Source organism: Schistocerca serialis, chromosome 6 (genome assembly GCF_023864345.2).
Source record: "Schistocerca serialis cubense isolate TAMUIC-IGC-003099 chromosome 6, iqSchSeri2.2, whole genome shotgun sequence".
In the NCBI taxonomy this organism is placed as follows: Eukaryota; Metazoa; Arthropoda; class Insecta; order Orthoptera; family Acrididae; genus Schistocerca; species Schistocerca serialis.
Window position 1 is genome coordinate 652938153 of NC_064643.1, and position 15778 is coordinate 652953930.

The window sequence follows — 15778 nt, forward strand, 5'->3', positions numbered from 1 at the left end:
TTTTGCAGTCAGTGCAATGTTTACAAATGCGGAGCTGGCAGATGCCCATTTGATGTATGGATTAGCACGGGGCAATAGCCGTGGCGCGTTACGTTTGTATCGAGACAGACTTCCAGAACGAAGGTGTCCCGACAGGAAGACGTTCGAAGCAATTGATCGGCATCTTAGGGAGCACGGAACATTCCAGCCTATGACTCGCGACTGGGGAAGACCTAGAACGGCGAGGACACCTGCAATGAACGAGGAAATTCTTCGTGCAGTTGACGATAACCCTAATGTCAGCGTCAGAGAAGTTGCTGCTGTACAAGGTAACGTTGACCACGTCACTGTATGGAGAGTGCTACGGGAGAACCAGTTGTTTCCGTACCATGTACAGCGTGTGCAGGCACTTTCAACAGCTGATTGGCCTCCACGGGTACACTTCTGCGAATGGTTCATCCAACAATGTGTCAATCCTCATTTCAGTGCAAATGTTCTCTTTACGGATGAGGCTTCATTCCAACGTGATCAACTTGTAAATTTTCACAATCAGCATGTGTGGGCTGACGAGAATCCGGACGCAATTGTGCAATCACGTCATCAACACAGATTTTCTGTGAACGTTTGGGCAGGCATTGTTGGTGATGTCTTGATTGGGCCCCATGTTCTCCCACCTACGCTCAATGGAGCACGTTATCATGATTTTGGGCAGGCATTGTTGGTGATGTCTTGATTGGGCCCCATGTTCTCCCACCTACGCTCAATGGAGCACGTTATCATGATTTTATACGGGATACTCTACCTGTAATGCTAGAACATGTGGCTTTACAAGTACGACACAACATGTGTTTCATGCACAATGGAGCTCCTGCACATTTCAGTCGAAGTGTTCGTACGCTTCTCAACAACAGATTCGGTGACCGATGGATTGGTAGAGGCGGACCAATTCCATGGCCTCCACGCTCTCCTGACCTCAACCCTCTTGACTTTCATTTATGGGGGCATTTGAAAGCTCTTGTTTAGGCAACCCCGGTACCAAATGTGGAGACTCTTCGTGCTCGTATTGTGGACGGCTGTGATACAATACGCCATTCTCCAGGGTTGCATCAGCGCATCAGGGATTCCATGCGACGGAGGGTGGATGCATGTATCCTCGCTAACGGAGGACATTTTGAACATTTCCTGTAACAAAGTGTTTGAAGTCACGCTGGTACGTTCTGTTGCTGTGTGCTTCCATTCCATGATTAATGTGATTTGAAGAGAAGTAATAAAATGAGCTCTAACATGGAAAGTAAGCGTTTACGGACACATGTCCACATAACATATTTTCTTTCTTTGTGTGTGAGGAATGTTTGCTGAAAGTTTGGCCGTACCTTTTTGTAACACCCTGTATACATAAATGATGTAGCGGACAGGGTGTGCAGCAATCGGCGATTATTTGCTGCTGATGCCGTGGTGTACGGTAAGGTATCGAAGTTGAGTGACTGTAGGAAAATACAAGTCGACTTAGACAAAATTTCCAGTGGTGTGATGAATGGCAGCTACCTCTAATTGGTTCAAATGGCTCTGGGCACTATGGAACTTAACTGCTAAGGTCATCAGTCCCCTAGAACGTAGAACTACTTAAACCTAACTAACCTAAGGACCTCACACACATCCATGCCCGAGGCAGGATTGGAACCTGCGTCCGTAGCGGTAGCGCGGTTCCAAACTGTAGCGCCTAGAACCGCTCGGCCACCCCGGCCGGCACCTATAATTGTGGAAAGATGTAAGTTAACGCGGGTTAGGAAGAACATCTCCGTAATGTTCGGATACAGCATTAATAGTGTCCTGTTTGACACAGTCAAGTCGTTTAAATATCCCGGCGTAACGTTGAAAAGCGATATGAAATGGAACGAGCATTGTGGGAAAAGCGAATGGTCGACTTCCATTTATTGGAAGAAGTCTAGCGAAGCGTGGTTCATCTGTAACGGAGACAGCATACAAGACACTAGTCCGACCTATTCTAGAGTACTGCTCGAGTGTTTCGGATCTGAGCCAGGTCGGATTAAATGAAAACATCGAAGCAGTTCATAGGCGGGCTGCCATATTTGTTACTGATGGGTTCGAACAACACGTAAGTGTGACGGGGATACGTCGGGAACTCAAATGGGAATCCCTCCAGTGAAGGCGAAGTTCTTTTCGAGAAATGCTATTGAGAAAATTTAGAGAATCGGCATTTGAAGCTGACTGCCGAACGATTCCACTGCTGCGAACATATATCGCGCGTAGGGGCCACGAGGGCAACATACGAGAAATTAGGGCTCATACGGAGGCATATAGCTAGTCGTTTTTCCCTCGCTATATTTGCGAGTAGAATAGGAAAGGAAATGAAGTACTGGTAGAGGGTACCCTCCGCCACGCACCGTACGGTCGCTTGCAGAGTATCTACACTACTGGCCATTAATATTGCTTCACCACGAAGATGACGTGCTACAGACGCGAAATTTAACCGACAGAAAGAAGATGCTGTGGTATGCAAATGATTAGCTTTTCAGAGCATTCACACAAGGTTGGTGCCGGTGGCGACACCTACAACGTGCCGACACGACGAAGGTTTCCAATCGATTTCTCATACACAAACAGCAGTTGACCGGCGTTGCCTGGTGAAACGTTGTTGTGATGCCTCGTGTAAGGAGGAGAAGTGCGCACCATCACGTTTCCGACTTTGATAAAGGTCGGATTGTAGCCTATCGCGATTGCGGTTTATCGTATCGCGACATTGCTGCTTGCGTTGGTCGAGATCCAATGACTGTTAGCAGAATATGGAATCGGTGGGTTCAGGGGGGTAATACGGAACGCCGTGCTGGATCCCAACGGCCTTGTATCACTACCAGTCGAGATGACAGGCATCTTATCCGCATGGCTTTAACGAATCGTGTAGCCACGTCTCGATGCCTGAGTCAACAGATGGGGACGTTTGCAAGACAACAACCATCTTCACGAACAGTTCGACGACGTTTGCAGCAGCATGGACTATCAGCTCGGAGACCGTGGCTGCGGTTACCCTTGACGCTGCATCACAGACAGGAGCGCCTGCGATGGTGTACTCAACGACGAACCTGGGTGCACGAATGGCAAAACGTCATTTTTTCGGATGAATCGAGGTTCTGTTTACAGCATCATGATGGTCGCATCCGTGTTTGGCGACATCGCGGTGAACGGATGCATAGAGCCTCAGAAATCGCGATAGGCTACAATCCGACCTTTATCAAAGTCGGAAACGTGATGGTACACATTTCTGCTCCTTACACGAGGCATCACAATAACGTTTCACCAGGCAACGCTGGTCAACTGCTGTTTGTGTATGAGAAATCGGTTAGAAACTTTCCTCATGTCAGCATGTTGTATGTGTCGCCACCGGCGCCAGCCTTGTGTGAATGCTCTGAAAAGCTAATCATTTGCATATCACAGCATCTTCTTCCTGTCGGTTAAATTTCACGTCTGTAGCACGTCATCTTCGTGGTGTAGCAATTTTAATGGCCAGTAGTGTAGTTTTGTCCACGTCGGAGCTAAGTGAATTCGAGAGTGGGCAAATTGTGCTCACACGATGGGCGCTTCCGTAGCCGAGGTAACCGAACTGTTCAGCGTTTCAAGAGGCGCCATTTCAATGATTTATACCGCATTTAAGGAGAGCGGAAAAACATCATCATCAAGTCACAGTACAGAGTAAAGTGTGCATTGAGTGAACGTGTCGGATGGTCATTGAAGAGTATTGTAGTCAGACATTTTAACCACTAGGCCACGATAAGAGTGGAACAAGGCGGGGGTTCGGTGATAATATGGGCAGCCGTTTCGTTGTGCTGCATGGACGCCTTGGTTACTCTGTAAGATCGCATTACTGCCAAGGACTACGTGACCATTTCGACTGATCTGGTCCACCCCATGATACACTGTTTGTTCTCCGATAATAATGCTGTGTTCAAACACTGTAGGGCTCCTTTTCACACAATTCGCATCGTCCGGGGATCGTTATGCGAGCACGTGGACGAATTATCGGATTTCTCCTGGCCACCACAGTCGCCAGGTTTTAACTTTATTGAGCCTTGGAGGGAGGGTTGTGTGATCGCTGTTCACCATCAAACATCGCCACCGGAACTTCCCACTTTTGCAGGATGAATGGTTTCAGATTCCCTTGAAAACTGTGCAGGACCTATTTTTATCCATTCCGAGACGCATGGAAGTTGTTTAGAATGGCAGCGGATTTCCTAAACCGTGTTAGACGTGGTAATGCGTTGCGTTTCTTGTGTTTCCATAATTTTGTCCACTCCCTGTATGTACAATGTAACTTTTAATCCGTCTTGACTGCAAAGTGTTTGCCGGCCGGTGTGGTCGTGCGGTTCTAGGCGCTTCAGTCTGGAACCGCGTGACCGCTACGGTCGCAGGTTCGAATCCTGCCTCGGGCATGGATGTGTGTGATGTCCTTAGGTTAGTTAGGTTTAAGTGGTTCTAAGTTCTAGGGGACTGATGACCTCAGAAGTTAAGTCTCATAGTGCTGAGAGCCATTTGAATCATTTTTGCAAAGTGTTTATTCATATGACCGGTTTAGGTTCCATCTTCAGATCTGATATTTCGGTTACAGGAGTAACCCGTCCAAATACGGCGACTTTCAGTTGCTGCGTCACATGTCACATGTCACATCTGTCTGAAACCGATCATACGAATAAACACTTTGCAGTCAAGACGGGTTAAAAGTTACATTGTAAAATCACTGATCGCGGCTATCTTATCAGACGTTATGTCTGTTTTTGCAAACCCTGTATGTACGCCTCTGTACACACTTCTTCACCCAAACATTTATTTTTTCTTAACTTTTTGCTTTTCGTCACGATTTTTCTTTAATAACGAAGACGGTGGCGGCTGTTCTACTTTTTAAGCACGATTATGTAAACATCTCGTTGCCTATATCACGAGGCGATTCTGGTGGAAATGCTTCTGCAAGTAACTGCAGCAAGTTGCTGAAATTAATTTGGCCAGGCGATGTGCAGAAATAAAGTGGCGCAAGTTTTTGTTCTCGTGTAAACGTCTCGGCAAGTGCTTGCAGAAGCTACTCGCCGAAGTTAGTAGCTAGTGGACACGCGCATGAAGTTAGACGTCGCAGAAGCCGTCGGCCGGCAGCGAGGTCTCTCGTGACGGGAGCCGAGTATTCCCGCGAGGGGGAAAGTGTGGTTGTACTGGTAAGGAGCAATACCTGTGGTCCTTTTGTGCTCGCTTCACCTTTCTGCGGGGCACGGGCCCAAGACCCCCGGTGTTACGTCAGAGCGCCACGCACGCGCGCCTTCCCTTCTCCACACACACACATACACGTTCGTACACGTACCGGCTGGGGAAGCCTGCGTCTGGACGGGTGGCAGAGCACCTGGTACAGCCAGTCGGAAGGAGGGGCCCGCGCAGATCTGAGCATAGCTGAGCTTCCGCGAGCAGAGCCTGCCATGATCGTGGTCGCCGCGTCTCCGCCGACACTGACGCTTTGCCTCAAGTTGCCTCTGTGAGTACCGCAGCACTGCGATGGGTGGGCGGCTGCGTCTCACCTGCCTGCCACGCGACTCGCAAGCGACACGTGCGGCCAACCGTCCTCAATTTTTGGCAGCGCTTCCGATTCTCGCAGCCCTCCTTATCCGCCGATCACCTTTTTGTTAACGAAGTGACTGCGTGGAGCCATTGAGTGCGTGCAACCATTACCGTGTTCGAAACTTTCAACGGAGGAGCAACAGAATGGAAATTCGATTGAAGTGATTACCTGACATCATTGCACTCAGGTTTTCTCGGCGTGATCGATCAATGGTGTGCTTCCGGGTGTTCTGCCGAGTTCCATTTTATGCACAATATTTCATCGACCGATCCAGCCGTCTCCTTTACATCCAGCAAGATTCCGCTGTTGCGTGTACTCTCTGCCTGGATTTGAATTAGACTCTCGACTATTACTGTTGGTGTCGCGCCGCTGTTACTGGCCGGTTTTATTCACTCTTGTAAATGTTACAAGAAAAAGATGCTCTCGAAAACTCGTTGCTAGTTACAGAAGTTGCTTACAAGGGAACCTCCCCATCGCACCCCCCCTCAGATTTAGTTATAACTTGGCACAGTGGATAGGCCTTGAAAAACTGAACACAGATCAATCGAGAAAACGGGAAGAAGTTGTGTGGAACTATGAAAAAAATAAGCAAAACATACAAACTGAGTAGTCCATGCGCAGGATAGGCAACATTCAGGATAGTGTGAGCTCAGGAGAGCCGTGGTCCCGTGGTTAGCGTGAGCAGCTGCGGAACGAGAGGTCCTTGGTTCAATAATTCCCTCGAGTGAAAAGTTTAATTTTTTATTTTCAGACAATTATCAAAGTTCAGGCACCCACACATAATCAACTTCGCTCTCCAAAATTGCAGGACATGTTCAGATTTGCTTGGACATATGCAGGATTTGACGGTCTACACACGGAAAAATTTGAAAACGTTAAAAACAGATATTTTGACAGAGTACAGGGAAAACTGTGTGACTGTGAAACTGTTGCATTCATTTGTTGCAGTTTGTGTGACAAACTCTTATGTTTTCATCACTTTTTTGGGAGTGATTATCACATCCACAACAAAACCTAAATCGGGCAAGGTAGAAGAATCTTTTTACCCATTCGCCAAGTGCAGAAGTTAGGTGGGTCGACAACATATTCCTGTCGTGTGACCCAGACGCCGTCACCAGTGTCGCATAGAATATATCAGACGTGTTTTCCTGTGGAGGAATCGGTTGACGTAGGACCCTGCGATCAAATGTTTTCGGTTCCCATTGGAGAGGCACATCCTTTCGTCTACTAATCGCACGGTTTTGCGGTGCGGTCGCAAAACACAGACACTAAACTTATTACAGTGAACAGAGACGTCAATGAACGAACGGACAGATCACAACTTTGCGAAAATCAAAAAAATAAACTTCTCAATCGAGGGAAGACTTGAACCAAGGACCTCTCGATCCGCAGTTGCTCACGCTAACCACAGGACCACGGAGCTCCTCAGCTCACGCTATCCTCAATGTTGCTTATCTTGCACATGGACTACTCAGTTTGTATAGTTTGCTAATTTTTTTCATACTTCCACACAACTTCTTCCCGTTTTCTCGATTGATCTGTGTTCAGTTTTTCAACGCCTATCCACTGTGCCAACTTATAACTAAATTTGAGGGGGGGGGGGGGGGTGCGATGGGGAGGTTCCCTTGTTCGAACTAACAAATTTAACATAATGTTAGGAACTAAACGTAACTGGAAAACAGTTTACAAACGTAAACGTAGGATGAATAAGAGGAACAAAGCTGGTATTGAGCCTGTTAAGTCACGCCAAGGCTCAGCGCCACACACAGGTACTCCCGGCAATCTACACCACGCCGACTGTGTTCTTCAACCAATAGAGATAGTGCAGAGGTTTGTACACCGAACTCGCAATTGGTAGGACGGCGGTTCAAGCCCGCGTCATCCATCCAGGTTTGGGTTTTCCGTAATTGCCCTAAATTGCTTGAGGCAAATGCCGTGATGGCTCCCTTAGAAGAGCATAGCTGATTTCCTTCCCCATCGTTCCCTAATGCGAGCTTGTGCTCCGTCACTATTTATCTCGATGTCGACGGGACATCAAACACTAATCTCCTTCGTACCTCTGGTAGTCATATCCTGGAAAATCCTGAACCCGAATTCGATTTCCAAATCCCACTACGCCCTTCAAATGGTTCAAATGGCTCTGAGCACTATGCGACTTAACTTCTGAGGTCATCAGTCGCCTAGAACTTTGAACTAATTAAACCTAACTAACCTAAGGACATCACACACATCCATGCCTGAGGCAGGATTCGAACCTGCTACCGTAGCGGACGCTCGGCTCCAGATTGTAGCGCCTAGAACCGCACGGCCACTCCGGCCGACCACTACGCCTTTCGATCCTCTTTTGTTTTCACGAGTCCGCACTGATAGTTTGTGAGACGCAAATTCTCTCAGCGTTTCCTAGCTCTGGCGGATTTAACGGTCAGCGTGATTTTAATAAACTGAGTGCTGAATTCCAAGCCTTGTTTAAATTCGTACTTTCGTCCTTGTTTATTAGGTTTTCTGTCGTCTTTATTTCCACAGACTCTTTAATCATGCTGTTCCAGGAATTTTGCTTTCGCACTACGATACTGCTCTCGTCGTATTTCATTTCATGATTATATTCGAGGCACTGTAATGTTAAAGACGATCTAATTCTCTTAATCGCTGGTGTGTATTGCGTTCCATGTAAACATGGTATATTTCTTACCTGTGACAGACCATTGGAACAGTCTAGGGAGACGTAAAGAGCATCAGTGACACACTCAAATAAAACAACCGAGCAAATCAGCAGTCGTCGAGCACTGCCTCGAACGTAATCACGAAATGAAATATGATGAATCCACTGTCGTAGTGTGAAAATGTCAAATTCTTGCGACAGCACAATTTAGAAGTCTATCGAAATAAATGTGTCAGGAAACCTAATAAGAAGGCGTGAAAGTTTCAATTTAAATAACGCTCGGGTTGCGACAGTCAGTATATTCCGGCCATAACATCCACCAGAGCTGGAAAAAAAAAAGAACAGAGAGAATATACGGTTCACGGAATATCTTTGCCAACTCTAAAAACAAAGGAGCATCAAAGGGTGCAATGGGCTTCGAGAATCGAACTCGGCTATGAACAGCGGCACGAAGTCAACAGTAGTTGACAGTCTGGGTAGGGAGTGTAGGCAGTGTGTACATAATAACGGCAAAACTCTCAGCACCTGAAGAAGACGACTGGGTCGACGTCGCAATGTTGTACAGAAAATGGAGACAATAACTTGGCAGAACACCCGTAAGCACAGCAGTGACTCCGTTTCGTTCTGTCTGCTCGCAGGTGCTCACATGTTCGCTGTGACGAATTGGCGACAATGTGCGTTGGCCTATAACGGACAGTTGGCAAATTAACTGCTTGCGCGTGTGTGCTGAAATGAGCTATGTTACGTGCGTTCGACGTAAGTCACCTTGCGAAATGTGGCACAGGACACTCTGCTATTATAATTTTTCTGCTTTCCTGTTTGAATCGCGAATGGTGTGTGGGAAGAAGGACTGTCGGCGAGACGGATTGCTGATGAATAATTCATGCGTCCGTTCTGACCGGTTGTTTGGCGATCGTTCTTTTGGGCGACCGAACGTGATGCACTTGTAGTAAAGACACAGCACTCGTTTTCAGAAAAAATTGAGTTCATATCCCGCCTGTCCTTCCAGATATAGGTTTTACCATTCTCTCCTAAACCACACAAAGTGGGGACAAGTTTTATAATTGCTTGCTGTTCAGAATGCAATAATGCTCTGTAATTGTTATACATTATTAAAGCTTACGACGAAATGAATTGTAGGCATCAAAAGATAATCTAACAAACATAACCTAAGTCATAAGCACATTCATAGTTACTGTCTAATTATAATATGCTTAAATCTTAATAGTTAGTAAATAGAACACAACACTTGCTTAGGTAACTACACATAGCTTTCAATATTCAGTTATTCATCCCACTATACTTCCGCATCCTTTTAAGTTTAAGAGGTTATAGAATTCCGAAGAACTATATTTCAGATTAACTTTCACCAGCATTATTTCTTTCAAAGTGTCTACTTTCATTTCAGTTTTGATGTCCGTTACTTATTCATCAAAGAAAATGCGCGCTTGACTGCTGTATTTGTAACTGAAATACGTGACACAAACTCCACAATGTTAGAAATATTTTCATAAGATATATGTCTGACCGTGAAGTGCTGGAACATTTGTAGCCAGTGTGTATCAGTGTCAGTTTTTTCTGTGCTCTATTTCTCTATTTACTGAGGTGTGACAAACTGCTGCATATTAACGCGCTCTCTGAGCAAATCTTTATCATTAATTTTGCAGTTTGGTAACACATTTTAAGAGACTCGTAGCATTTTTGTACCTAATCCCATATAGGTAAATAGCGCAAAAGAAACCATATGTAGTCTGAAAAAACATTAAATGATCCGTACAGCGTTCGATGTATTGTGCACTGCCATCGTAAAATTCACACACGGTTTCAGTGAACTTAATAACGTTTATACTCGCTAAGATTCAAGTTTGCTTAAAGCATTTCATGTAACATGTGGAATGAATCTAGTTTTTCGTTTTTCTGTCATGTTCATTCACGAATCATGAAGTGCTTCTCCGACCTCTAAAATTGAAACGTGTTGTCCATCTACCTTCAATACTGCCGCATGAAAGGCCTTTCACTACTCATCCAAACGGAATACACGCGAAAACATCAGAATTACCGCTAAGCAAATCCAGCTCAGTGACATCAACCTCAGTAACATCAACTTCGCCTCATATAAGCACATGAAAAAAGTTTTACATCACCTCGGTTCTGAGAGTTCCGGAACCTGTACAGAAAATTGGAATAGAGAGCAACATAAACATCATTTCCGCCCTTTTTATTGCTCATGAAAACCACGCATTGCATGTTGCACCACCATAAAGCGAGACCTTCAGAGGTGGTGGTCCAGTTTGCTGTATACACCAATACCTCTAATACCCAGTAGCAATCCTGTATTCGTCGTGGAATACTACCCACAAGTTCATCAAGGCACTGTTGGTCCAGATTGTCCCCTCCTTAACGGCGATTAGGCGTAGATCCCTCGGAGTGATTGGTGGGTCACGTCGTCCATAAGCAGCCCTTTTCAATCTAACCCAGGCATGTTCGATAGGGTTCATGTCTGGAGAACATGCTCTCTAATCGAGCGATGTCGTTATCCTGAAGGAAATCGTTCACAAGATGTACACGATGGGGCCGCGAATTGTCGTCCATAAAGACAAATGCCTCGACAATAAGCTGTCGATATGGTTCACTATCGGTCGGAGGATGGCATTCACGTATCGTACAGCCGTTACGGCGCCTTCCATGACCACCAGCGGCGTACGTCGGCATCACATAAAGCCACCCCTTACAGCAGGGAACCTCCACCTCGCTGCACTCGCTGGGTAGTGTGTCTAAGGCGTTCAGCCTGACCGGGATGCCTCCAAACACGTCTCCGACGATCGTTTGGTTGAAGGCATATGCGACACTCATCGGTGAACAGAACGTGATGCCAATCCTGAGCGGTCCATTAGGCATGTTGTTGGACCCATCTGTACCGCGCTGCATGGTTCAAAATGGTTCAAATGGCTCTGAGCACTATGGGACTTAACTGCTGAGGTCATCAGTCCCCTAGAACTTAGAACTACTTAAACCTAACTAACCTAAGGACTTCACACACATCCATGCCCGTGGCAGGATTCGAACCTGCGACCGTAGCGGTCGCGCGGTTCCAGACTGAAGCGCCTAGAACCGCTCGGCCACACCGGCCGGCGCGCTGCATGGTATCATGGTTGCAAAGATGGACCTCGCCATGGACATCAGGAGTGAAGTTTCGCATCATGCAGCCTATTGCGCACAGTTTGAGTCGTAACACGACGTCCTGTGGCTGCACGAAAAGCATTATTCAACATGATGGCGTTGCTGTCAGGGTTCCTCCGAGCCATAATCCGTAGGTAGCAGTCATCCACTTGAGTTGTAGCCCTTGCGCGGCCTGAGCGAGGTATGTCATCGATAGTTCCTGTCTCTCTGTATCTCCTCCATGTCCGAACAACATCGCTTTGGTTCACTCCGAGAAGCCTGGACACTTCCCATGTTGAGAGTCCTTCCTGGCACAAAGTAACAATGCGGACGCGGTCGAACCGCGGTATTGACCATCTAGGCATGGTTGAACTACAGACAACACGCGCTGTGTAGCCCCTTCCTGGTGGAATGACTAGAACTGATCGGCTGTCGGAGCCCCTCCGTCTAATAGGCGCTGCTCATGCATGGTTGTTTACATCTTTGGGCAGGTTTAGTGACATCTCTGAACAGTCAAAGGGACTGTGTCTGTGATCAAATATCCACAGTCAGCGTCTGGGAACCGGGGTGATGCAAAACTTTTGTTGATGTGTGTGTTACGAAAGATCTCGATCTTCAATGAGTGATGAAGCAGGTCGTGTCAACGCATTTCGTAATAATGTATAGCGCTTCATGCGATACGATATTGAAATAAAGTATAGATACTTGCTAGAAATATAAAAAGTTAGATGTTGAAGCCGCACATTGAAGAGAATTTGATATGATTTCTAAAAACCGGAACATTTAGGCGTCCCAGCAGAACCCGATGGGACAAGGGGACTTCACTCAAAAAATCGGAACTGTTCAGGCCAAATTAGAGCGTGTGGTCACTTTACACAAGCTAAAGCCAACATGGTTCCGGTCGACTTCTGTCGCCAAGCTTCTTCAATGTGAGCTTGTCCTCCGTTTCCATTATCCTCATCGTCGACAACGGTTTAAAAGCTAATCTTCCTTTTTCCGCCGCATTGGACATGCTATATATCGCTTTCCAGGCACAATGGAATGTTTTGTAGCCGTATGCCGTATTTAAACGATTAGTATAGTACTGATCCTGCAGCCTTGCTGATTTTTTATATTTATTTACTTTAACAACACCTCTAGCTGCCCGGGTGTTTAGCCAGCTATATTGTTATTTAATACTTTTATGAAGTTTATAATTATTTCTTACGGGTAGATTGAGTTTCCCTTATGTCGCTGTCGTCGTAATTACAAATTTCGGCATGTTGTTCTTCGTCCGTCGTGCTTCAACGCTCGCTGACGATTTGCAGGTAACTGGCTGGCTAGATTCCCGTTTCCTGCAACTGATTTTCACAAGTAGGTCTACAAAGTTCTTAAATATACAGTACAAACTGAGCCTTTTTCTCCCAAGATTTAATTACACTAATTGTTACATCAGATTTTATATCCAAAAAGATTAGAAATTATCGACTATTAAACCCATTTAAAAGAGTAGGAACACAGCAACATCAGTAATCAATGTATTTAGGGACGGCTTCAATCTCTAGCCGTGTAAGTCATGCATCAAAGTTCACAAGTGCACGTGATATTTCTGTGGTAGTGTTATTATATACTATTTTATATAATCCACAATTTTCCATGTAGATCGTCATCCTTTTTTTAAGTTCTAAATTTGTTAGTGTTAACTGTTCATGTCGCTTGAACAGAGCTAACATATTTTTGATATATTCACTATTTAGACTCTGTTCTAGTGCCTGAATATGATTTAAAAATACGTCGTTACTTACTACTGGCTCAGAAAGTAGTATACCAGAAGTTTGACACACCACATGGGCGTCAACCGCCCCGAAACGCAATTCCTGGAGTTAAGGTAATATTCGAGTTCTGTTAATCTTTTTGTAAATTAAGAAATTTTTTCCCGTCTTCGTGCAGCACTATGCAAATGGAACTTTGTCTATGCCATTACTTCTGATACAGACGAGTAATTTTCAGGAACAACCTTTGTTCCAAAAATCTGTTTTTCCACTGTTGCTTATCTGAGCTTGGGCGACATCCAGCATCACGCTTACGATAATTCACCGGTACTCGTTATTAAGTTCGTTAAAATACGTAGTCCCAAATGCCACGTACTATATACTACTAGGACTGCTACTTTTGTTGAGCATGTTCATGACTGCGATCCTTGTGTTACTCATTGTAAGTCTTTAAGGGGTTCATCGTTACAGGTAAATAACTTGCAAAAACTAGCGATTAACGCTGTGAATACAGCTAATCAGTTAATGATTAAATTACTCCTCAGTTAGACGTAGCCAAATGCCCCCTCTGTTTCTTATTCTGGCATCAGTTGACCAATGTGCTCCTGCCTTGAGGTCAAACAAATACCTAGGTACTGTGGACAGGGTCTTCCCATTTCGGAATTTACAATTTTTTAAAAATATTTTTGGATTTTGGTCTAGATTTTCGGCTGTCGAACAAGGTTCGTGACACTTAAGGGTCGAGGAATTCTTTCGGAGCTTTGCCTTGTGGCTAACACAACGATAATAGCCGAGAATTATGTGGTTTAGATCTACCGGTTATGAAAGGAGATGTGTGCTGTATGGAGAGGTTAAAAAATGGTTCAAATGGCTCTGAGCACTACGGGACTTAACATCTTAAGTCATCAGTCACCTAGAACTTAGAACTACTTAAACCTAACTAACCTAAGGACACCACACACATCCATGCCCGAGGCAGGATTCGAACCTGCGACCGTAGCAGTCCCGCGGTTCCGGACTGCAGCGCCTAGAACCGCACGGCCACCGCGGCCGGCTGAGAGGTTAAAATTTTGATTCTTTAGAGATGTACAGAGTAACTCTCGTGCTGATTTTGTCTTCTTGTTATTGGAGTTATTTTATGTCGGAGATGTTTGAACTCTTGAGTACCGTGTTATTTTAGTAATGAGCGCCTGAATGACTGCAAATTACCGTCCTTTCCTGATGGTACCATTTTCTAAGTCAACAACAATGCAGCAGTTGTGAGGGTACAGTTATCTTTTTTGAGTCATAGACGAGCATTTGAATACCGTTCGTACCCTCCATTTCAAACTATGTTTTGCCAAAATATAGCTGTTGTTCGCTAGTTAAAATATTGGTGTATGACTGGATTTGTTCGGCGTCAATTTCATGTTCGAAGTACTGCTGGGACGTCGTGCTGTGACGCGAGATCTGTATTCCTTTCCCCTATTTCAGTTAAACGTTCCCGAATGCTCTCTCTGTTATTTTCAGCAACCTCTGAATCCTTTAATTTATCCAATCCCATCTTCATAATTTGCTATATTTTTGCAATTCCTTCAGTTTTAATCTACAGTTCATAACTAATAAATTATGATCAGAGCCTACATCTGTCCCTGGAAATGTCTTACAGTTTAAAATCTGGTTTCGAAATCTCTGCTTTACCATTGTATTAGCGATAGTAAATCTTCCAGTGTTTCCATGCGCCTTCCACGTACACATCCTTCTTACATCATTCTTTAACCAAACGTAAGCAGTGATTAAATTATGTGCTGTGAAAAATTTCTCTTTCACTCCTTTTCCAGAGTTCGTGTTCACGCAGTAGTTTTCCTTCTCTTTCCTTTCCCACCATCGAATTCCAGTGACGCCTCACAACTAACTTTTCTCCTTAACTATATGACTAATTCCTTGTATCTCATCGCACTTTCTTTCAATCTCTTCATTATCTGAGAAACTAGTTCGCACGTAAACTTGTACTACTGCGCCACGATAATGATATTACTATTCTGTTGATAGCAGCTTATCCGGATACCTATTTCTCACACATTATCAGACCTACTCCTGCATTACCGCTGTTCAGTTTTCTGTTTATAACCCTGCACTCACTTGATCAGAAGACCTTTTCGTCCTGCCACCGAACTTCATTAATCCCCGCCAATCTAAAATTAACCTATCTATTTCCGTTTTAAATTCTCAAATCTACTTACCCGATTATGAGATCTAACAGTCCTCGCCCCGACCCGTACAATTCTAGTTCTCCTTCTCCTGATGTCGACGTCCTCTTGATAGTCCCCACCCGGAGATCTGAATGGGTTACTACTTTACCTCTGGAATTCCTTTCCAAGGGAAGGCCTCCATCGTATAGTCACACGATACAGCTGCATGTCCTTGGGATAAATAACGACTGTAGTTTTCCCTTGCTTTCGCAATGCCAGCACAGCAGGGCCATATTGACTGATATTACAAGGCAAGATCAGCCAGTCATCCAAACTGTAGCCCCTGCAACCAAAGAAAAGGCCCCGATTTGGGAACCGCATGTTACTCTGGCCTTTCCACAGATACCTCTCACCAGTGGTTGCATCTATGGTGCATCTATCTATATCG